At 41.8% G+C, this 25820-nt stretch overlaps 1 long non-coding RNA gene across 2 annotated transcripts in view; it reads left to right on the top strand.

The window, feature by feature from the left end:
* LOC146859565 (uncharacterized) overlaps positions 1 to 25820 on the top strand; it is a 424617-nt gene that overhangs the window by 56759 nt on the left and 342038 nt on the right. The window lies entirely within an intron of this gene.

Genomic DNA, 25820 nt, shown 5'->3' with positions numbered 1-25820 from the left:
GATCTGACGTTTCACCATCTTTATTCTCTAGTATAAAGTTATGGATAGATTCTGTAATGGCTTTAATTTTATTTTGAGAGGAAATGATTTCATCGTTGAGACGCCATTATGGTTGTTTTTTGCTTGATGTGTGGTTAGTAATGGAAAGTGTGACACAGGAGTGATCCGATATTACTCTAGGCTCTATTGTGGATTGGTCTATTTTACTTATCGCGTTACCCGTGATCAAGATGTAATCTATGTGGGAGTATAATTTATGAGGAAACGAATAAAACATGTAGTCACTTTCCGAGGGGTTCTGGACTCTCCATGCATCTATTAGGTAAAATTTTGCACAGATTTTTTTAAGTACTTTGTGCGATTTGTTCGGGTGGAATGGGAACTGCAAATTTTTATCTAAGTGTGGATCTAGAGGAAGGTTGAAATCACTGGCTAGTATGATAGTGGCTGCTGCTGGAAATTTTTCTAGCTGAGCATAAATATCTCCCCAAAAGGTTGGGTCGTCTTTAGTAGGTGCGTATATATTAACTACATAGAACTCAATGTTGTTTTTGACTACTTTTGTGATGCACCATCTTCCCTGTGAGTCCGAAAGGAAAGAGCTTAAGGTGATTGTGGAGTCTTTGGCTATGACTATGACTCCACACTTTTTGCCAATCGCTGCAGAGCACGCAACATCCAGAAATTGGTGACTTTAAATTTTAGGGATTGTGTGTCATCAAGTTTGGTTTCTTGTAAGACGACACCATCACCTCTTCGTTTGTTGAGGTATTCAATGAACTTCCTTCTCTTAACTGGATGATTGATCCTTTTCACATTCAAGGATACTATTTTAATGGATTGGTTTGTACCAATCATTGGTATGTGTTGTGTCTGGTGGTGTGAGTGATCCTCCTGAATTCACCTGTTTGGTGAATATCATTTGAGTGCGATCACTCGGGGTCAGTAGTGTTGTGAATGTGGTAAGCGAAAAAATTTGTTTCTTCCCTCTGGATATGACATTTTGTCCGAGATTTTTAGCTCTTCTGAAACCCATTTGTGGGAAGGTTTGAATCTGGTCATTGAGGGTCTGATTGTTGGTCAGGAGATGCCAATGTTTTTTCAAGATCTTTTGAATATGGTAATGGCCGTTGTGATAGTCTGTTAGGAACCTGATTTTGCAGTTCTCCTTTGTCTTAGTGTCTAGATTTTTCGGTAGTAGAAGTTCTTGACGTGGCATTGTGGTGCAGATGAATGCTTTTGTTTCAAGTTGTGTCGTATCATAGCCTCTTTGCTGCTGTCCAGGTTGCTACAGTTGAGGCGTAGTCTCTGAAATTCTCCCTTAGGGATATTTCTGATTGTAGTTCACAGGTGACAGCTATCCGCTCTCTTTTCTACATAGTCCCCATTATCACTGGTGTTTTTCTTCGATGTCCTTCAACGCACTTACATATCTTCCACACTTTTTCTTTTCGCATTCTTGATACTGTCTTCTCTCACATTTAATCATCCTTGAGAAAGCCCTGGCACAGTGGGCGAAACACGTGTCGGCTGTTCTTTTCATTTACAATTCTTTTTCGAAAGAAAAAAGAAACAATCACTGAGTACCTTACTCCTTGCACTTACTTGAATCTGGTATTAACCGAGAAATTCACATGATAGTGAGGGCACAACTCCATCAAATAAGTGAAAATCTATCACATACCAGGTGGACTCCGGATGAAACCACCAGATTGGAATGTGCCACAGCCTAATCTTTGGTCATGACAGAGGAAATGGGAACCCTGGTAGCACCCACCAACAGAAAACGTTATTCACTAAGAACACCAGGTGACCATCACACCCACAAGACCCTTTGAAGGAAGAATTATAAAACCAATCTCAGCACCGAGCTGTTCAGATTGCAACTTACTTGCCTACACCATCAATGGCAAATTGCAAAGATCGGAGAGAACATCGCAATCAAAGGATACAAGAAGTTTTTTTCAAGTCCAGGAGGACCATTAAAATACAATAAACCCAATTCACAATCCACCAAATCTACTTTTCAAGCTCTGGAAAAAGCCTTAAAAAAGGAAACCACTAAATGGTGGGAAGCAGGGAGCCTTACAAAATACTTGTAGGCAGACAGAATACCTAGGGGTTTAAGAATACTGATCTTTCCGCCGGTTGAAATTACTAACACTAACTAAATCGCCAAATGGGAAGAAAATCTGAGGGAGGCCTCTAAAGGCATGATTAGACAACTAATAGACATAGCGGAAGAAGAGCACAATAAATACAAATCAGAAGTTGATGATCTGACGGATAAAATTGAAGACTCTAATTGGGAGATATTATCTTCAAGAATTATGAAATATTGAACAGAGTGAACGAGGACTACAAAGAAGACCTAGTTCAACGAAAAAACTGAAAATTCCGACTGGATCAATTAGACTACCAACTGGGCAGGGTATATACATTTGCAAAACGATATGTTAACATCACTAGAGGAACAGCGGGAGTGATGCAGCGTGGAATACAAAATCCCTCCCTTCGTCACAGACCAAAGGTTCCACAAACACACTCATTCACTACACTCGCTGGTGGGGCCCATAACACCAACATTCATTCTCTATCGGTCTGCTCTTCTAAGGAGGTGATTGTTCCATCCGCTGGAATTAAAGGAAATTCCCGTTTATCCTCAATGAATAATAGATTTACATAACTTTCCCTATTCATTAAGGCCTAAACTTCTCCACTTGGTACTCCTCCCATGGATAGGTCATGGATCAGCTAGTTGCTGGTTTAGTTGTTTTCTAATTCTATAATTTCTTTACATCAATACTCTTTTGAAAATAAACAACCCAACACATTTCTGTGATGAAACAAATACATTTTATCTAAATAATGTAATAAATTCAACGATTAGTCAAGCAGCTGGCCATCATATTTACCTATTCTGGCTAAATGTTGTCCTCTAAGTCAAATTCAGTTGTTCTGTCACTCTATGCCCATGGAAAACAATTATTCATTTCATCAGGAATTTGGGTATCCGATCAGTCCGTCAAAGATTCAGGGAAACAGCTGTCCTGCAGTGTCACCGTCCTCTCCGTCAGCTTAACGTCAGGAAAATGAAAACGACATACCACCTCTCTATTCTACGTGTTTTTATACTGATTTCAATGTTAAATTGTATCAAGAATGAGTTTTAAACTGTTCTGATTGGCTGATCAGGGGTCATCCTTCAAAGTTCTCATAAGGTTTTAGTCCATGGTGTCATCACTCTTGTTGGTTCCGGTTTTTTAAACAATCCATTGTTCCCAAGATCCTGGCAGGTTTCCCGGGAAGACCTTGATGGGTACAGTCTGGCTAGGGTCACACCGAGGCCACTGTTGCTAGCGTTAGCGCAGGCGCACTTCACCCAGAACCTTAGAAGCGTTGTCAGTCGTGTCAGATACGGGAGGCAGCCATCTTATGGCAGGCCCAAATGGTCAACTTAAGCAAAGAAACACAAAGACGTAATTAATACATAGAAATGATTAATAAAATGTAATTCCCTCGCTAATACCCATGTGTGTGTGTATTTATCTAGCAGAAGCAACACTCATTGCGGATTATACTCACTTTATAAAGCACAAATCACAAATACATCAGGAAAGCAACATATATCATGCAATATTCTAAATATCTACCATTAATATGCGTACATAATTTAGTTTACGTATTAATTAGGCCATGCAAATGCAAATCCCACGTGTATCTCATGTATTAGTAAGGTTGGTAAGTTTTCACAGCAATCAATTAGTACAGTTACTATTAGTTTTTTATTCTTATTAATGTAAACATGCAGAATGGAGGGGGATATCAATTTTCTAAATTAAACCCGCTCCAGCAGGAGCACCGACAAGACAATTGGCAGACACAATTTCAAGTTCCGAAGCAGAATCCCCAGACAGTGAAACTACAGCCACAACAACTAAATTGGGGGTGGACTTTTTAAAACGAAGTTCACGTAAACACCGCTTAGGTTTTTGGAACCAACCAACTCAAGATACCAGAACCTTACTAGAAAACACTGCAAATATCTCAACTCCAAATTGGCCTGTAGGAGTGGCAACACGAGCCAGAAGGAAACAAGAAACAAAACCCAAAAATCAAACAACTTAATGATCAATATCGCAGGCCTTGCCAACACACAATCAGTAGAAATTATCCTCAACGGGGGTTGAGCTTTTGTCCAACTGATTTTGGGGATTTGACAAAGACTATGCTTGACCTTTTCAAGTTCACACGTATACTCAAACTTACTTCTTTCTTCCATAACAAGTCACTAGGACTAAGAGAACCTAAACCAGTGGTCACCACCTGCCTTTCAGTGAAGGACTTAGAAAATGTCCATTTAATAACAACTCTGTCAAATGACATTGACTCTGAAACGATAACACCACTCACAGTTGCTCAGGAACATGGCATTGAAACCAGCTACACCATGGATACCAATACAAAAGTGCAATTAATCTTCTGCCCACAACTGCCACCTGGAAACACTATTGACCTTTTCCAAACTACTGTCACCAGAGATCTATCAGCAGAATTTCAAAAATACCAAAAGAAGAGACGTTATCTTCCAAAGAACTTGAAGAACATGGAAAGAACTGCATTAAAGGGACTCAAACACAATCAGGATATAATAATAAAGGAAGCAGACAAAGGAGGAAATGTTGTCCTCATGCACCCAGATGACTATATCACTGAAGTCAAAAGACAACTCAATGATTCAGACTGCTAAAGAAAACTGGAAAGAAATCCAACCAAAAATATTCTTGTCAAATTGAAAGAGAAACTCAACAAATGGTATCACGACAATTTACTTACTTTAGAAGAACTAAGGGGCATATCAGCAACAACCGGCGATAATTATTGCTCAGCGCCCTTAGCGTGAGGATGATTATCGCTGGGTAACGTGGATTTTTATCGCTGAGATAGCGTGCTATTAGCAACCCTTATCTCCTCAGCGATAAAAATCCTCACGCTAACTGCCTAACGTGAGATTATCGCTGGAAACCCAGCGATAATCTCACGTTAGCTTGTTGATAGGGACTCACAAACTTAGCCATGATATCCACCTTCCATAGGATATCATGGCTAAGTCAGTCCTGAAGCAGGCGTAAGGAAAGTAGTGATAACAGGGGTTATCGCTACCTTTCCTGATGCTATGCTTCATAGCGTGGGGCTTGATGATAGGAGAAATGTTGCTTGGCGACATTTCTTCTGTCATGTTAGGTCAGGAACGCCCACTTTGCATCTCATTAGAGATGCAAAGCTGGTCGTTGGGAATCCCCACGCTAAAGCAAGGTTTCACGCGTTAGCCTGACATTGTTAATTAGGCGATAAAATTATCGGCGCTTTTCGGCTAAGGCGGCGATAATTTTTTATCGCCTCCTTGTAAATATGCCCCTAAATAACTAATACATTCAACATCCCACTATGGCAGCCCTATACCTTCTGCCTAAAATCCATAAGAACAGCTATCCACCTCCAGGCAGGCCAATCATAGCAGGGATCAATTCAATCTGCTCTAAAGTAGGAGCATACATTGATTTTCATCTACAGCCCCATATGAAAGACCTGCCATCGCATATACGAGACACCAAAGACATCTTGCTCAAATTGGACAACATCCCCTGGGACTCGGATTGTATCTTGACAATTATTGACGTGGTGAGCTTGTACAGGTCATTCAGACATGAAGATGGCATAGAAGCTGTCAGAAAGGCGCTAGCAACCATACCGGCACACTTCCTAGAACCAAACCAAATTATACTGGAAATGTTACGTTTCTGTCTGACCAAAAACCTATTCTCATGTAATTCTGAATACTATCTACAACTCCAAGGCAGTGCCATGGGGGCCAAATTTGCACCACCATATGCCTGCATCTTTATGGAAGAAGTTGAAAAATACTGGCTATGGGATGAAACCTTCTCGGAATAAACCTCCCAGATCCTAAACTGGGGACTATTCATAGATGACATCTTGTGCATCTGGCAAGGACCACATGATACTCTACAGTTTTTCCTACACAAAATCAAAGAAAGTAAATGGAACATCAAAACAACATCACAATCCTTGAGCTCGCAAATAGCCTTTCTGGATATAACGCAGGAGGGGAAACTCCATACAAAGACGTTTTGGAAACCGACAGCGGCAAATTCAATTTTGAGAGCGGATAGCTGTCACCCGCAAACCACAACCAAAAACATTCCTAAGGGAGAATTTTAGAGACTACGCCACAACTGTAGCAACCCGGACACCTACAATGAAAAAGCAACTAACCTAATGACCAGCAGAGAGGCGTTGATACAACACAACTCCAAACAACAGCATCCATCTGCGCCACAATGCCACGGCAAGAACTTCTACTACTGAAAAATCTAGACAATAAGACAACGGAGAACTGCAAAATCAGGTTCCTAACAGACTATCACAACGGCCATTACCATATTCAAAAGATCTTAGAAAAACATTGGCATCTCCTGACCAACAATCAGCCCTTCAATGACCAGATACAAACCATCCCACAAATGGGTTTCAGAAGAGCTAAAAATCTCAGACAGACACTCTGTCGATCAGAATTCATCAACAAAAGAAAAAAACCTGGAACACACTTTATGTCTAAACCTCAAGGCTTTTACACCTGCCACAATTTTAATGCACGCAAACTAGGCATTAACAAACAGATGAACTTCTGCGTACCAGGCAAATACACAACTAAGATCAAAGATTGGATGAATTGCAACTCTGACCATGTAATATATGTCATCATCTGCCCATGCAATAAAATATATGTAGGAAGTACCATCAGACCTTTGAAAGTAAGAATCCTGGAACGTTACCGGGATACACATAAATATGAAACAGGGCAACCACTCCCCGATCACTTTCAGGAATGTCACCCCATAAATAAGACATTCAAATTCTTTGGACTAGAACATTTCAAACCACAGTCCAGAGGTGAAATCGGGAACTTCGAATGAGGCGTAGAGAAAGTAAACTCACTGTCAATACAGGACTTAACAAGGATGCGGAAATGCATTTTTGGCTGTATAAATAAATTAAGATCTGTACCCTCCCACTACATATCCCGCCAGGACTTTGAGGCACCAATACCTTGGTCCATACATAGACCCAGTACCGGCCAACACCAACTAGCCCTTTTTCTGTGCCATTCGATTTGGCCATACTTCTTTTCCAATGTGGCCCCCCCTCTCTTTCGCCTGGCATTCTCTGCTATTTACTTTAATATCCTCCTGTACTTGTTCTCCTTTCCCTTTAGTTACTTTTTTACTGCCATCCGAATCTGACCCCTGACTCAGGACTTTTTCTTCTTTGTCACTCTGACCTATGCGTCTGAAACTTTTGACCTTTTCAAATTTTCACTTCAATCCCTTCCGGACCCAATGCTTATTTGCCCCAATTAGGACTTGTTACTTCCACATCCCTCACTCATATCGAGACAATTCTCACTCTGTCATTAATAGTGCCCACGCATTATTGACCAAATCAATATCTATAATCAATATGTATATTGTTCTTACACCCCATTGGATGAGCCTATTACCGGACTAATATAACAGCCTTTATGGCCTCCGACCGTCACCGTTACTCGAGTCTTCTTAAGCAGCAAATCAAGCTGCTGTACAGATAAACGGACTGCAACAACTCTTACCTCGTGCACCGCCTCGGACTCTTCACGCACATCGGCTTATCCCCATTTCGTGAGTCCCCTTGCTAAGCTGAAAATCTTTGGACGCGTCACTCCCTTTGACCTTTTTCTCAGCCTGAGATCTTCTCATAGTATTAATATCTGGGACATATCAGCAACAACCGGCGATAATTATCGCTAAGCGCACTTAGCGCTTGGATAATTATCGCCGTCAATCGCCTAATTTTATCGCTGTGATAGCGTGCTATTAGCAACGCTTATCTCAAAAGCGATAAAATTCCAGGCGCAAGCTGCCAATTGTGCGATTATCGCTGAAAATACAGCGATAATCGCACAACGTTTGGCAATAGGTTGCTGATAGGGCAGGGCAGACTCAGCCATGATATCCACCTTCCTTTGGATATCATGGCTAAGTCAAACTAAAAGCGGGCATAAGGAAAGTAGCGATAACCAAGGTTAGCGCTACTTTTCTTATCGCTCTGCTTGTTAGCGTGCCCATTGATAATTGGAGAAATGTCGGTTAGCGACATCTGCCAAGTTATTTTGAGCTGGAACGCCCACTTTGCATCTCATTAGAGATACAAAGGTGGGCATTACGGGAAAGGGCGCTAAGGCAAGGATTCACGCGATAGCGTGACCTTGCTGATATAGCGATAAATTTATCGCCGCTTTTCGTCCGAAAACGGGCGCAAAAGCAGCGATAATTTTTTATGGCCGCCTTGTTGATATGCCCCATCTATTCTGCTCAAATATGCGCACCAAAAACAGAATACACAGCCGCTAGCGTGGCCCGCTCGTTTATACTCGATTTACCACTTGCCCTTTGGTTAGAACACGCGCCACGTCAATCCAACGTGGCCCACTCATTTATACTTCCCTTTCTGATATTTTTCAGACTGCCCTTTACACAGACACTTTGTTAAACGGACATTTTTATTTTATTTTTTCACACAAATCTAGGTCACAACCCCACCATGCTTCCCTTGCTCCATTCACAACCCCCTGAGGTGTTTTTTGGTCACGCAGCGGTATTTTCCCTGCCGCTCGCACTTCCCTTTTTCCTTACTTTTCTCACCTCGCAGATAACACATCAGACAAACATAAATGAATAGATAACTTGGGAGCATATAAGCAACAACCGGCAATAATTATCGCTAAGAGCACTTAGCGCTAGGATAATTATCGCCGGCTATCGCTGGATTCTATCGTGGAGATAGTGTGCTATGAGCGACGCTTATCTCCAAAGCGATAAAAATTCATGCGTTAGCTACAAAATAGTGCGATTATCGCTGGAAATCCAGCGATAATCGCACTGTGACAGGCGATCCCTTGCTGATAGGGCAGGGTGGACTTAGCCATGTAATCCACCTCCCATTGGATTACATGGCTAAATCAGATTGAAAGCAGGCGTACAGGAACCTGCGTTAAGCGCGGTTAGCGCTTCTTTTCCAATCGCTAAGCAGGTTAGCGATTCCCTTGTTAATTGGAGAAATGTCGGTTAGCGACATTTCTCCAGTTATTTTGGGTAGGAACGCCCACTTTGCATCTCATTAGAGATGCATAGCTGGGCGTTCGGGAAAAAGGGCGCTAAGGCAAGGATTCAATCGATAGCATGACCTTGCTGATACTGCGATCAAATTATCGCCGCTTTTTGCTCGAAAACGAACGCTAAAGCTGCAATAATTTTATTGCGTCGGCTTGATATGTCCCCTGGTAAGTAGATTTTTGCCCTGTTTCTTAATTGATCGTATGTTACGACTATACAATTTTCGTTCTGATCACCATTCTTAACCTTTTCCTTGTCCCCATTTGATTTATTTTACGTTCCAGGTTGTTTAGCTATCCATTAGGCGAGATCAGAGTATATGAATAACCTGATGTAGATGTACATATGATGCATACATTTGTGCCCTACATGTCACAATGGTCAACGCTTGTATAGATGACAGCCAGATGCGCTTTACAAGTCACTTTTGTTTTTAAATGTACTTATTCACTCTATCGCATGTTCACTAGTGATGTCTGTTCCACCTATTTTAGGTGTATTTACACTTTATTTAAACATACATTTCTCCTTGTTGCTTCCTCTCTTTCTCTCCCTTATCTTCGTTTTCTACATGTTCCCCATTATCACAGGTGTTTTTTTCTTTGATGTTCTGCAACACACTTATGTACCTTCCACACTTTTTCTTTTTGTGTTCTTGAGACTGTCTTCTCTCACATTTAATCAGCCTTGAGAAAGCTCTGGCCGTTTGGCCCTGTGGGCAAAACACGTGTCGGCTGTTCTTTTCATTTACAATTATTTTTCTAAATAAAAAAGAAAAAAACACAGAGTACCTTACTCCTTGCACTTACTTGAATTGGGTATTAACCGAGAAATACACATAAACAAACATCCCTGCATGCAGACACCCTTGAACTATGGCGCAAGAGTGCCTGCACTGGAGCTAGGAGGCTTTATTAGTACCAGCGCAAGGGGAATCACAGGGTGCACTGTATTTTTGAAATATGGTGCATGTCTGCCTCTTAAAAATGTCAGAGGTACGCATTACCAATTTTGGCGTAACACCGCATTTCGACATTTTGTTGTAAACATCCCTACCAGTGTCTCCATGCACGGCCTTAGTGTAGAGTGCAGCTTCTCAACTTAGGTAGCACTAGGGCTGTCTGCATCCTGGTGCTCCCACAACAGAGGCTCTAAAGAGGGATGGGGCGTCTGCACCTGGCTATCATCAGCCTCTCAAAGGGCAGGCCTCGCCTAGAGAAGTCCTCATTTTTCAGAACATAGTCCTCAGTCCTGACCCTCAACCCTGCCATCCTCTAACTGGCCCTGCTCAGAGAGACAGATCAGAAGCTCCTTCTATCCACAAAGCTTCATTGACTATCTGAAGGAGCCCTGTCTCCTCTTCCTTCACCAGTGTCTGTGTCTCTTCCCTCCAGCTACATGCATGTGAGCAATACACTGGGAGGACAGCCTCCACCCTCCATCCTGTCCAAGGCCCGGCCAGGCGTATCGAACATGTATCCCACTGGCCTCCATTAGTCTGGCTCACTCACACACAAAAACACGTGTATGTAGCAGGCACGTTACACACATCAACAAGTTTGCCACTCATTATGTTCATGCAAAGGACGGGGACGAGTGGGCCGGTAGGCCTCCACTCCAATGGCTTAGATAAAAAGGTCTGACCGCACTATTGATCCTTTAAACGTGCATGCTGCTACTACCCCGTTATACGCGAAGCTGATGTCAGGGAGGGTAGTCCACTGTCAATGATAGCCAAGGGACAGTCCAAGACTCCTGAGAGCCAGCCTTGGATTAGCATGATGCTACAGCAAAAATATAAGAGTTAGAATCCAAAGTTAAAATAAAAATCAGCTTAGACACATCTCATAAAACGATGGCTAAATCTTTAGAATACCATACAGATTATGACTGACGTGAATGAATATAAAACAAAGGGCTCATTCTGGGAGCCTCACAATTCTTCAGTGGTAATGTGGCAGCCACTCAAAACTGGTGCCATTGTGGCTTTCAGACCTTGCACTGGGAATGTGGTGGTAACACTGCTCGTCTTCCTTCCTTCTGAGGAGTGCAAACTTAGAATGTATAATGTTCTCTTACATTACATTAATCTAATGTGGAAACATTTGCATGGTGCTGTATGAATATCCCGGTAGTAATCTCAATTCTTGGCTCAGATCTAAGTTAGTTGCGGGTTTAACCCCTTCAGTGCCACGCCCTTTCCCCCTCCTGTGCCGGGCGTTGCACTAGTGGGTGGGGTTCATGACGAGATAGTCTCGTCATGGGCACAACGCAACCGTGCTCCATGACGAGACTATCTCGTCATGGGCACTGAAGAGGTTAAATGATCTTCTAATTCCCTAATTTACCTTTGAATTTTTAACATTCCTTATAAATAAGCAACAGAACTCGTTTGTAAATAATTAATATCAAGCTTTATCTCAATTAATGCAAATCAGAAAGAAATGTTATTCAAGCGGCAAATTACCATATTTACCTATTCTGGCTAATTGTCGTCCTCTAAGTCAATCAGGTTGTCTTGCAGCACGCTACAGTCCCATAGATTGGGTTTATTTATTTATTTATTTATTTTAGCAACTTGTAAAGCGCCTGGTGACCCGAGGGCATCCCCGCGCTGTGAAGATTAAAACCTGCTGAGGGGGATAAGGGCGAAAGGTTTATTTAGGAAACAGGAGGGTTTTAAGTTTTTTCCTGAACGTCAGGTAGTTGGGCTCCAGTCTGAGGGAGCGTGGGAGGGAGTTCCAACCAGTGGACGCTTTTACAGAGAAACGTCGGCCTCCGGTACGTGTTCTCTTGAATTTGGGGATGTTGGCCAGGTGCTCGTTCTCAGACCGTAGAGCTCTCGGTGCTATGTAGGGGGTGACCAAGCCGCTGAGAATCGCAGGTCCCGATCCATTGATTAGTTTATGGGCCGTGCACATGGCTTTAAATTCCACCCTTTGGCGGACTGGGAGCCAGTGCAGAGCCTTAATAGCGGGTTTGGCGGATACTCTGGGAGGTACGCTCATGATTAGGCGAGCTGCTGCGTTCTGGGCTCTTTGCAGTCTCGCTAAGGTAGCTTCCGGCGCACCTAGGTAGACCATATTGCTGTAGTCTAACCGCGACATAATGAGGCCCTGAACTAGTAGTTTCCTGGACACGGGCGGTAGGAGGGGGAAGATTTTGCGGATAGTCCGCAGAAGCCCAAGACAGGTCCCGGCCGTTTTGGCCGCTTGGGTCTTCATTGAGAGGTCGGGTTCTAGCCAGACTCCGAGGGTCTTGATTTCGTGTTTCGGGGTGGGGATTTCCCCGAACACGTCTGGCCAGATCGACGGGGGGATGGTCGCCCATTGTTTGCCCATGAGCATCACTTCGGTTTTGGAACCGTTGAGTTTCAATGACGATTCGCACATCCACCCGAGACCATTAGCACGTACCAGTCAATCTATGCCCATTAATTTGTTGAGTTCAGTTCATCAGGAAATTGGGCAGCAATTCAGTCCGTCAAAGATTCAGGGAAACAGCTGTCCTGCAGAGTCACCGTCCTCTCCGTCAGCATAACGTCAGGAAACAGAAAGAGCGCACACAAACCTCACTATTCTAACGTCTTTTATAATGAAATCACTGTCAAAAAGTAACAAATATTGGTTTTCGGCTATCCTGATTGGAGGATTTAGGGTCATCTGGTAAAGTTCTCACATATTTTAGTTTATTAAATCATCACACTTGCTGGTTCCGGTTTTTAAAGAAAGTCTATTGTCTGCAGGGTTGGCACTTTTCCCAGGACGACCTTGGTGGGGTCAGGAGTAGGCCACTGCTGTCTTTACTTGCGCAGGCGCACTTCTCCCAGAACCTCGTGGAGTATCGTCTAATACGTCGCGTCGATAAGGCAGCCATTTTTATGCAGGCCCGAATGGTCAACTTAAGTAAAACAAACACAAAACATAATTAATACATGGAAATGGCTAATAAAATGTTAAACCCTCACTAATTCCCCTATGTGTATGTAATTATCTAGCATGATAGCAACATTTAAAGCATTTATACTCACTGTTTAATGCGACTTACAATTACGTCACAAAAGCAACATATAACATGCAATATTCTAATTTTCTAATATTAGTATGCATACATAATTTAGTTTACGTATTAATTAAGCCATGCAAATGCAAATCCCACGTGTAATTCATATATTAGTATGGTTGATTAATAAATCACTTCAAACACTTAATACGATTATAATTAATTGATTGTTCTAATTAGAATAGACATGCAAATGGGGAGGGTATACAAAATTTTGCATTACCCGCTCCAGCAATCCCCCCTTTGGTGATTCTATCACCACACCATCAAAATTTTGTATTTCTCTTTTATGGAAATGTTTTCTTATTCTTATTCATAATTCGGTTTCCCCTATTTCTTCTCTTTTTGCTGATTTATACATGTTCTCCTTGAACTCTTCCAATTCTATCTCATGAAGTTCCCTTTCTTGTTTCTTGTCTTTTCTCCTTAAGTTTTCTCTTTTTAATCTTTTCTGATTTTTATTATTTTTGCAACAAATACAACCTAACCTTATCACTAATATTATGGAAATTACACATGTTAGTGGAAATAATATTTTACCTATAAATGTACTACCTAATTTTACTAAAACATTTTTAATAGCTGATAGCTTCTTTCCAATCCTTTCCCAAACACCTTCAACCTCCAGTGGTGCAATTTCGTCATGCAATTCTGTAATATTTTTAATATAATTTTTAAGATCTTTGCTTTCATCAGGAATGTAAGTACAACAATGTTGAACTTTCAGCATTCCACAGACTCCACCCTCTTTTGCCAATAATATATCAAGGGCAAGTCGATTTTGCATTACCATAGCACGCATGGCAACCATTTCAGTGTTTACCAATAAGAATCCTCCAGCGGTGCTTGTTGACAAGCGACCCACTACTGTTGATAATTTTCTAATTTTGTTTGCATTCAGAGATATTCCCACTGCTGGTATCAGTGCTCCAAAAATGTCGCCCACAATTTCCATCCAAGATTCTCTCTTACTACGTACTAAATAACTACCTAAACTATGTACACCATCTTCTCCTCTATCCATATGAAAGATCTTTGGAAAAACCAGGCCTACGTAACACGTGCCATACCATTGGTCTGGCAAATGATAATATGCCCTGTTCCCGCAGATAAAATATAATCCAGGGAAAACTGGATCTCTTCCACCTTTAAATCCCCATCCACCCACGATTCGGTATGTATCATGGCATTCACTATTACCTAGAAAATAATTATCATATACAGTTTGATTCCTTCTAATGCATAATTTCCCTTTCTGAGGCCAATCTAAAGCTATAGTTGGACTAGCTTCACCTTTCAGATGTTTTTCCATTTTTACATCTCAGACTGTCTTTTCAACCTTTCCTTCAGATGCCTTTTTTTGCATTTTCAGTCTCCTTTCTTCAACTACTGTTTTTAAATATGTATTCTAATGTTAGTTCTTTAGTCTCTAAGAAAACTTCACCTAATACCTTAGCAGGTTTTACCTTGTTTAGTTTATTAATTGCAGGTACTTGTGCACAAATGTTGTCTACATCTGAAAAATAATATTCTAATTTTCCTGCTTGATAAAACAAACTAGCTATTACACTACATGTTATTCCATATGTTACTGGAAGGTGAGGATAACTCACTCCTTCTGAAACAGAGGCAGGTAACTGCATACAGACGTAGCAGTCCCTTACATCCATTGTTTTTACATATTCATACAGCAATTTTGAAAACACATTGTTAGAAAAATCTGTTATAGACCTATCTTTATGTAAATAGTTTTTATCTACTTCAGTCGGTACTACCTTTTGAATCTTCCCTATATTAGTTTTGTTCTCACTATGTCCTTCTAATGTATCTATAGTAACCTTAAAAGAGATCAGAAGAGCAAGTATGCTCCGTAGAAGCATTAGTAATCCTGTACAACAACACATTTTACACCATCTTCTCATGAATGTACATCTACCTTTGCTACTATCTATGTTAGCCATCTTTACTAAAATGGACCGTGTCTTTTGACTTAGCCTCTTCTACTTCACAACTAGTTTTCTAACCCAATGTTCTAAACCTTCTTGGTTCTACCAGTTTTATCCTTTTGTCTTATACTATTGTTTCTTCATCAGCAGCTCTCTTGGTCTATTCAGTTTGGCATCTCATCATGTTTTGCCTTCTTTTCGTGATCCAAATACAGAATTTCCTGATCTTCCGTTTCTTCTTCCTCAATGTCGGACAAGAGAACTCTCAGGATTTCTCATTCTTCCTCTTCTTCAATCACTTTCAGTACAGTCTCCTCTGGATTTCCTTGACTATCTGCCTCTTCTCCTCTTTCAGGCAGAGCCACGTACGTCCATTCCGGTGACTTATACTTCTGGTTAGGTTTCCTTACTCTTTTGCTTTCCTTATTCACAATGGTTTCTTATTCTTTTGATCTCTCCTGACTCGTCACTTCATTCACCTGTTCAGCCCTTGGTGAATTTACTCGTGTCAGTCGATATCTCAATTTCTTTATTTTATTTGGCCAAACATCGTCTTTTGCAGCTCTTATTAACTTGCTTCCTTTGTCATTCTTTTCAGTCCTCCAAGCTCTTTTCCTTAGAACTCGACCTTCAGGAATTTCATCTTCGCTTTCTTCAGACTCTTTCTCAACTTGCTTTTTGCTTTCAACAATTTCCTTTTCCACCACTTGTTTTGTTTTCCCTACTTCTATCCCTCCTCGAGTCTCCGACACGCAATCTTCTTGCTGACTACTTGTCCCTTCACCTAACTGGATATTGCAGTTCCCTACACCTCCTCGGGGGTCTTCCGCAGAAATCTGTCCCTTTCTCTCTGTACCTGTCCCTTGTTCACTCAAATTGGTTATTTCAGGTGGAATTTCTCTCACTCTTTCATCTGGTACTTCCTTTTCACTAATTTCCTTTATGGTTTCTTCACTGTCTTTTTCTCTGTTCTTTCCATGTTCTTTTCTGGAACATTGCGTTCCTTGTTCGTTTTCGGAATCTGAACTGGTATCAGAAATCTGCAATCTTCTTCTCAGAGAGCTACTTCTGGGGACTAATGTTAGACTTCGTTCTGTTTCCCCCCTTTCAGAGTTTTCTTTTGTCTTTGACTCTCCGTCATCTGACTCAGTACTTGATTCTGATTCATCAAAATATCCTTTTTCTGTGCTGTCTGCTGGATTTGGAATTCTCAATGTATGACTTGCGTGAATCCAGTTTTTCAGTCCAGCACACTTCACAGCTGTTGTCGTGGTCAGAATGACTTGTCTTGGTTTTCCCCACCTTGGAACCAAACAGTTTCTGCTTCTGTGAACCTTTATCCTTACCCAGTCCCCTGGGCTCAGATCATGGGCCGGCTTCTTTTCAAGGGTGGTGGCATCCGCTCCAACCTGATGAAACACAGAAGCCTGCGTCAGCCAGGCTTTTACAGTATTCCAACACCATGTCATCAGTTATAGTCATCAGCTTGTTGACTGGTATAAACATGTGTCGCATGGCGCGTCCCATGATGATTTCATGGGGGCTTAACCCTGTAGTTCTGTCTGGAATTGATCTAATAGTCATGAGTACCAGAGGCAAGACATCAGGCCATTTCATACCTGTGGCTAAACACATTTTCCCTATTCTATTTTTGATAGTACCATTCATTTGTTCAACCACACCAGAAGCGTCTGGTCGGTAGGCACAATGTAGTTTCTATTGTACATTCAATGCTTCACAAATCAATTTTATGATCTCATTATGGAAATGTCCTCCTCGGTCTGATTCAATTGTCACTGGTAACCCAAATCTAGGGATGAATTCTCTCAATAGTAGCTTTGCCACTGTCATCCCATCATTTCTTCTTGTTGGAAATGCTTCCACCCACCTAGAGAATAGGCAAACCATCACCAAAACATACCTCAACCTGTTACAAGGAGGCATCTCAATGAAATCTACTTGCATTCTGGTAAAAGGCCCTCCTTCTCGGCCTATTGTTCCTAGACTCACTACTGTCTTTCTCCCAGGATTGTATTGCTGACATATTAGGCATCTTTGACACAAACTTTCTGCTACAAGTCTGAACTTTGCATTGTACCAGGTCTGTTTAAATGACCTGATCATAGCGTCTCTCCCTATGTGTCCCTGACCATGATACATCTGTGCCATGGTAGACATCATGCTATCAGGCATAACTGGTCTTCCATCTCGATAAGCCCACACATGATCCTTCTCTCTTGGGGCACATCCTGCTTTTATCCACTGTTTAATTTCCTCATCTCCTGCTTCTTCCTGCAATTGTCTTACTTCTTCCCATGTTCCCACAATGTTAGTAAACATCAAGGAACAAGAAAACATTTCCCTTTCCTTAGCCCGATTGATAGAATTCTGATTGCGCGCTCAATATTGTGCCATGTCATTTGCATACCTGTTTCCTGTGGTGATATAATCACCACCGTGACTATGAGCAGCACATTTCACAACAGCCAATTGTCTAGGCAGATGTATCGCCTCAAGCAATTTTCCAACCACTCCAGCATTCTTAATAGGAGTTCCACTCGAGGTTAGGAAACTCTCTGTAGCCATAGTTGGCCAAAGTCGTGGACAACTCCAAAGCCGTACTGGCTGTCAGTTATCACAGTCACTCTCACACTTTTCCCAATCTTACATGCTCTAGTTAGGGCCACTAATTCTGCTACTTGGGCTGATTTTACTCCTTTCAGATAGGATGCTTCCAACACTGCTGCGACTGTGCATACTGCATATGCTGCACTCAGCACTCCTTCATCTGTTCTCAAACAAGACCCATCAACAAACATCACAAAATCACTTTCTGGTAAAGTTACATCCTTTATATCTGGTCGTGGTTTTGTGCAAAAATCAAGTACATCCAAACAATCATGATCTGCTTCATCTCTGACTTCCACATTCTCAGTATCAGGCAACAATGTTGCAGGATTCACATTCAAACACCTCACAAGACTCACATTGGTTGCACCTAATATGACTTTTTCATACTTAGTCAGCCGACTATGTGTCATATACTGAGTACGACTCCTTGTTAAAAGGATCGCTACATCATGAGGTACAAACACTTTCACTGGATATCCCATCACAATTCCTTCACTTTGCTCCAAACTTCGACATGTAGCAGCCACCGCTTTCAAACACCCAGGTAAAGCTACAGCTACTGGGTCAAGCATTGATGAAAAATATGCAATTGGTCTCCTCAGTTTTCCATGTTTCTGTATCAACACAGAAAGTGCACATCCATTTCTCTAGCTGCAATACAAATCAAATTCCTTCTCATAATCAGGCATACCTAATGCAGGTGCTTCACACAATCCGTCTCTCAATCGTTTAAATGCTGCTAATTTTTCCTTGTTCAAATCAATGGGATCTTTCACATCACTTCTCGTCAGTCGTACCAAAGGTTTTGCAATCAAAGAGAAATTACTGATCCACTGACGACACTATCCCACCATTCTCAGAAACATTCTCACCTCTCTTTGGGTCATGGGAGCTCTCATTCCTTTTATGATCCTGATTCTGTCTATCGTTATTTTCCTCAATTCTTTCTCAATGTTATGTCCTAGATACTGTACTTCTTTCTTACAGAATTGCAATTTTGATGGTGACACCTTCAGTCCTCCATCTGCCAAATGATTTAGCAATGCTATAGTATCTACCTCACAAGCTTCACGGGTTTTCGACGCCACAAGAAGGTCGTCGATGTATTGAATTACCGAGGGGCTTTCTGTATACCCCTGTGAGATTCGGCACCAAGCTAAAATACGCTCGCCGAAACGAAATGCAAACATTTCCTGACTGTCATGGTGTAATGAGATGGAAAAGAAAGCATGGCACAAATCAATCACTGAGGACCATTCTGCGTCATGAGGAATCTGATATAAAATCACTGATGGATTTGGTACAATAGGACAACATGACACAACAATTGTATTTATCTTCCTTAAATCTTGTACTATCCTGAATTTCCCATTAGGCTTTTTCAGTCCCATTATTGGTGAATTACATGGACTACTCATTATTTCTCTCAAAATTCCTTGTCTGATCATTTTCTCTATCACAGGAGTTATTCCTTCAATTATTTCAGGTGTCAATTTATATTGAGGGACATTTGGATAGCTTACTTCTTCTTTTACTGTTATTTTTACTGGGTCTTCATTTCTCATTAGTCCTACATCTTCTCCAGTGAAATCCCAAACTTCTGCTTTTACAGATTGTTTCAATTCTTTAGGTAATTCATCAGGGTTGAATACAGCATATTTTATACAGTACATCATCATCTGGTGTTTCAAATGCTATTCCATCCGGAGTACAAAATATAGTGCAATTCATTTTGCACAATAAATCCCTACCTAATAAAGTCACAGGACTGGTATCGCACACAACAAAGCGGTGCATTTCCGAAATGTTCCCTATGCTAACTTTTACTGGTTTTGTAAGGTAAGTTTTAATCTGTCTGTTGAATACACCAACTACTTGGATCGTTTCATCCGAGAGAGGAAGATTCTTAACATCAGCTGATCTCACAGTTGATCGAGTAGCACCAGTATCAACTAGGAAAGTAATATTTTCATCATTAACCTTCCCATCTACAAATGGGCCTGTCTGGTCTACTTCTAGAGTTCCGCCAAGTACGTACGCTTCTTCCTCCCTTCGGCACCGTCAATAATTTTCTTCTAAATCACTCTCATCGCGTTGTAGCCAATACTGCGAGACAGCGCTAGCGCGTGGCAGCTTATTTACCTGTTCTTCATCGTAGAATCCCGTTTCACTACTATACTTCTGAGAGTTTCTGCTCTGTGGAAAAGGCGGTTTTGGCACCTGATTCTGGGGTGTAACAACCTGCTGCTGTTGCTGCGGTTGAACACTCACCTCATTCTGCACCTGTGGATTCAATGATGGATTTCCATTGTTAGTATTTGGGGGAAATTTACACTCTGATTTCCAATGCCCTATCCTACCGCAATTATGGCATGGAAACTTCTTTTTAGCTTCTTCTATATTTCCTTTTCCTTTCCCAGGACCACATTTTTGTCTTGTTCCTGTATTATTTGCTTGTTCTGCTAATTGAGCTTCCTGTCTTTCCGCTACCTTTACCTGTGCCCACATAGCCTTTTCTTTCAATTTTCGCTGTTTTGCCTCAATCTCATCACTAAAATATTTAGCATGTCTTAATACTTCATCTATTTTCTTATTTTGCCAATCAACAGTATGTTGTTTTATCATTTCACTAATTTCTGGACGTAGACCATATGCAAATCTGTATACAAAATGACTCAAATCCTTTTCACTCAGATTCTCATCTCCACTAAACTGTTTAAAAGCGAGTATTAGCCTTTCATAATATGCATGTACTGACTCTTTACTTTCTTGATATGTCTGGTCAATTTTTACCCAATCCGTCTCTTTAGGAGGCACTTTGTTTTTCGAAAATGCAATGACCTGTTTATATTTCTTCATTACCTCGGGGTCTGGCGCCCCTGTTTTTGGATCCCTAGGGTATTCTTGAGTTGGCCAATTTATCATTAATTTACACTCTGTCCATAAATCTGCTGGTACTATTATGTCAAATAGACTATTCAGGTCAATCCATAATACTTTAGACAACTTCACAAATCTATCTACCTGCCTGTACCACTCGACAGGCTTTTCGCGCAGTCGAGGGAAATCATTTGTAAAAGATAAAATGTCCTGTCTCGTCCATGGGACATGAACGTATCCACCTCCTGGAATCTCTTTCATAGGACATTCTGTTATTACCTTTTCTTTTTCTCTTACAGGAAATGCTGCAAATGTTTTATCTGAGGCATCATCACGTTTTCTGTACCACCTGCTTTTCCATTTTTCCACATCTCCCCATTTTCTTAACAAGACAATTATTTCCTTAATCTGACTTATCCGTCCTGTGGTATTCAAATTTTCGATATCTTTTTCAGTGAAATCAATTCGATATGGTTTTTGCAAAGCTTTTACCTTTTCAATGTCTATTCCCATTTCATTTGCTACTTCTTCTAACCTTTCATGTAGGTTTTTCGCTCTCCATGTCACACTTTTGCACAAAAATAACAATTCCTCATCTTGATAAGTTTTTAATTTTTCTGTGGGGATAGTTCCTACTATTAACTCTTCTAGCACCATTCGTAATTTGGCCACATCTATTGATTGGGATTCTTTGTCTTTTCTCTGTAGACTTCTTAACCATTCACTTAATTCTTCTGTAGATGGTCCGACTGGTTTTTCTATGCTACCTTGTTCCGAATTCTTTTGTGGTTCTAATAATGACTCTACTGTCGTCCTACCCTTTTCAGGAAAATTCTGACTTATGAATGGATTGTTTGAAACATTTGGTTCGATCCTACTTATTGTCTGTCTCCATGGATTCTCGTTTTGGCTTTGTTTTGGCTGTTCATCCTGTTTATGACCCTTATAAGGAACTGTTAAACAATGTTCGCTATCTTTTTGTTTATCAAAAATTGGCATTACTGGACCTATCGTTACTGGAACTGTTACAGCTTCCAAATTTTTAGTCAATTCTCTTATTTTCTCTGTTAATTCTAAAGTGGTTTTTGCTAACTCCGCTGAATTTTTACCATTTACTTTATTCTCTGACTTCTTTTCTACCTCTCTAATGGAGTTACTCTACTCTAAATCTGGGGACATTGGTTCTGTCTTAATAATTCGTAATGTTTCTTTCATTGGGGGACTTGGTGTTAATTTTTCTGGTTCTGGTCGATACGGTGGTGGATTTTATAAAACATGTCATCAAGAACATCATCCTCTGATTCATTCACTCCATACCCTCTCAATTCTACATTATGTCTTTTTTCTGTACATTTTCGTCCTCCATTATCCTCTGCAGTTCGTACAGGGAAACAAACCTTCAGTCATACTAGCATTCCGCCACCTTCTCATCCGATCATCATGACTTTCATGTCCGTACTGTCTACCAAACATGTACCTATATCTTCCGTCACTTCTCTGTCTCTCTCGCTTATGCATCTCATCTTCCCACTCAAATTGCGTTGGTCTAGGTCTCGGTTCTAAATTCATAATTTTCTCAGAATTGCCAAATTAAATGAACCATGTTCCGGAAAGGCCAAGACTCCATCGTCTCTCGTGTACCTAACCCAGTTGTCTAACCAAATACAAGTATGGTATCCATATTTCGCAACCATAAAGAATGCAGGGGTTTTCGGTGGAGGATGTAACTGTCCTTCCCTAGTCACAATTGGTTTGTCCTTTTTAAACTAACTTTTTATTTTACCAAACCAAGACTTTTTCTCTTTTTCCGGTGGATCGTAATACATTTTCCTGTTTTCCGTGTATTACTTGTCTCTCCTTACCACTGTACTGTTATTTTGTCTAATCGCAACACAACTCACACTAACACACCAATCCGGAGCGTCTACGTCACCTCTGTGATTCTCCACTCCCAGCGCGACTCTCACTAACGCACCAATCGGGAGCGTCTGTGTCCCCCTGTAATTCTCCAGTCCCAGCGCAGCGTACACTAACGCACCAGTCAGGAGCGTCTACGTCACCAGCTAACTGGCCAATCCCAGCGCTGTCTTTCTGACGTCGACAGCCGCTGCTCCTATTCCTGCTTCTACTGACCCCTTTTGCATTTTTGCATTACCCACTCCAGCACTAGCAACCCTCAGGAGGAATAAATCTGGCTCCCTCACCGACCCAGCCTCTGCCCAGATTATAGCCAAAATCGGACTAGCCCTTACGCCTAGACTGGCCAAGCTATTCAATAACTTACTAGCTCTGTGCACCGTTCCGTTAATTTGGAAAGAGGCCATAGTAAGACCCATCTTAAAAAAGCCTAATCCGGATCCCAAACAACACAATAATTACCGACCAATTTCCCTCCTACCTCTTTTCGGGAAAGTCATGGAATCATTTGTAAATAGTCAACTATCTAAACACCTAGAGAGCAATAACATGCTGGACCCCTCTCACTCCGGTTTCCGGGCCTTCCACAGCACCGAAACGGCACTACTGGAGATAGTCGATAACATCAGACTCTCCCTTGACGTCAGACAGCCCTCCATCTTGGTCTTACTAGACCAATAGGCGGCTTTCGACACCATCTCCCATAGCATCCTCTTGGGACGCCTGTGGGAGCTTGGTGTTGAGGGCCGAGCGCTAAACTGCCTCAGAAGCTACCTTACAGACCGTACATCCAAAGTCCAAGTAGGAGCTTTCACCTCCAGTAGCCAGCCAATTGACAAGGGTGTTCCCCAGGTTTCCATACTAAGCCCCACTCTTTTTAATCTGTATCTATCTCCATTAGCTAAAATAATCAAAGCATACAGCTTTAATACAGTGTCGTATGCTGGCGACACCCACCTGCTAATCACTCTCGGACCAGATCCCACCTCCACTAGACTCAAATTTAAACTGTGCATGGCAGACATCAAGGACTGAATGATAAATAATCACCTCCAACTGAACGCTGGTAAAACAGAGATTTTACTCTTCGGCAAGGCACAACAATTGGGGGCTGATGACTGGTGGCCAGCCACTTTGGGCCCATGCCCTTCACCTAAAACGGCAGCCTGCAATCTTGGAGTTATAATACACAGCAAACTTTCAATGTCGGATCATATCAACCATGTAGTACGCACATGCTATGGGCTAATGCGTAGCCTTAGAAAAATCTTTAAATGGATCCCATTGTACTCACGCATGCCTCTAGTGCAGGGATTAATTATAAGCCACCTGGACTATGGCAATGCCCTGCTAGCATCCATAAATGAAGCACACCTGACAAACCTCCAGGTCTTGCAGAACACAGCGGCCAGACTGGTCCTCAAACACCCCCTTGTGCGCCTTCGGCCCCCAGTCTGAAGACCCTGCACTGTCTTCAATCAGAAAACAGATCACCTTTAAAATATGCTGTTTTATACACAAAACTCTAAACAGAAAGGGACCTTAATATCTAGCACAGAAACTAATAAAATATCAACCAGCAAGAACCCTTCGATCGGCAAGCAAACAACTTCTAACCACACCAAAGATCCGTACCATTAGAAATGGCGGCAGATCATTCTCCAAAATCGCCCCAACGATATGAAACACGATACCCTTACACCTCCGTGCGGAAACCGACCATAAGAAATTCCGCAGATCCCTCAAAACCCTGCTGTTCTGAGTCCCTGGTAGTTTTGCGTTTTTTTGTTCTCTCGGTTCCTGAACGTGCTATTGCTATGAGACCTATGGGTGATATATACGCTTAACAAATGACAAATGAAATTAAATGAAATTAAAGGGGTCAGTGTGTCCATGATAATCCTCATAGTCAAGGGGTTCAGTGTGTCCATGATAGTTCTCAGAGTCAAGGGGTTCAGTGTGTCCATGATAATCCCCATGGTCAAAGGGTGTTAGGGAGTCCATGAAGATCCTCAGAGTCAAGGGGTCAATGTGTCCATGATAATCCTCATAGTCAAGGGGGTCAGTGTGTCTGTGATAGTCCTCAGAGTCAAGGGGGTCAGTGTGCCCATAATACTCCTGAGTGTCAAGGGGGTCAGTGTGTCTATGATAGTCCTCATTGTCAAATGAGTCAGTGCATCCATGATAGTCCTTAGAGTCAAGGGGGTCAGTGTGTCCATGATAATCCTCAGAGTCATGGGAGTCAGTGTGTCCATGATAATCCCAAGGGTCAAGGGGGTCAGTGAGTCCATGATGATCCTCAGAGTCAAGGGGTCAATGTGTCCATGATAATCCTCAGAGTCAAGGGGGTAAGTGTGTCTGTGATAGTCCTCAGAGTCAAGGGGGTCAGTGTGCCCATAATAATCCGGAGAGTCAAGGGAGTCAGTGTGTCTATGATAGTCCTCAGAGTCAAGGGGGTCAGTGTGTCTATGATAATCCTCAGAGTTAAGGGGTCAGTGCATCCATGATAGTGTTCAGGGTCAAGGGGGTCAGTGTGACCCTGATAGTCCTCAGAGTCAAGGGGGTTAGTGTGTCCATGATAGTCCTCAGAGTCAAGGAGGTCAGTGTGTCCATGATAATCCTCAGAGCCAAAGGGGTCAATGTGTCCAAGATAATCCTCAGAGTCAAGCAGGGTCAATGTATCCATGATAATCCTCAGAGTCAAGCGGATGAATGTGTTCATGATAATCCTCAGAGTTAAGGGGGTTAATGTGTCCGTGATAGTCCTCAGAGTCAAGCAGGTGGATGTGTTCATGATAATCCTCAGAGTTAAGGGGGTTAATGTGTCCGTGATAGTCCTCAGAGTCAAGCGGGTCAGTGTGTTCATGATAATCCTCAGAGTTAAGGGGGTTAATGTGTTCATGATAGTCCTCAGAGTCAAGGGGGTCAATGTGTTCATGATAATCCTCAGAGAAAAGGGAGTCAGTGTGTCCATGATAGTCCTCAGAGAAAAGGGGGTCAATGTGTCTATGATAGTCCTCAGAGTCAACGGGGTAAGTGTGTCCATGACAATCCTCGAAGTCAAGGGAGTGAATGCATCCATGATAGTCAGCAGAGATCAGGCTTATCCTAACTTCAGAGATGGCCATGGCTCACCACTTTACGTATGGCA

This window comes from Triturus cristatus, chromosome 3_1 (genome assembly GCF_964204655.1).
Source record: "Triturus cristatus chromosome 3_1, aTriCri1.1, whole genome shotgun sequence".
In the NCBI taxonomy this organism is placed as follows: domain Eukaryota; kingdom Metazoa; phylum Chordata; class Amphibia; order Caudata; family Salamandridae; genus Triturus; species Triturus cristatus.
The sequence above is the reverse complement of the archived record's forward strand: the minus strand, read 5'-3'. Positions and strand labels throughout refer to the sequence as shown.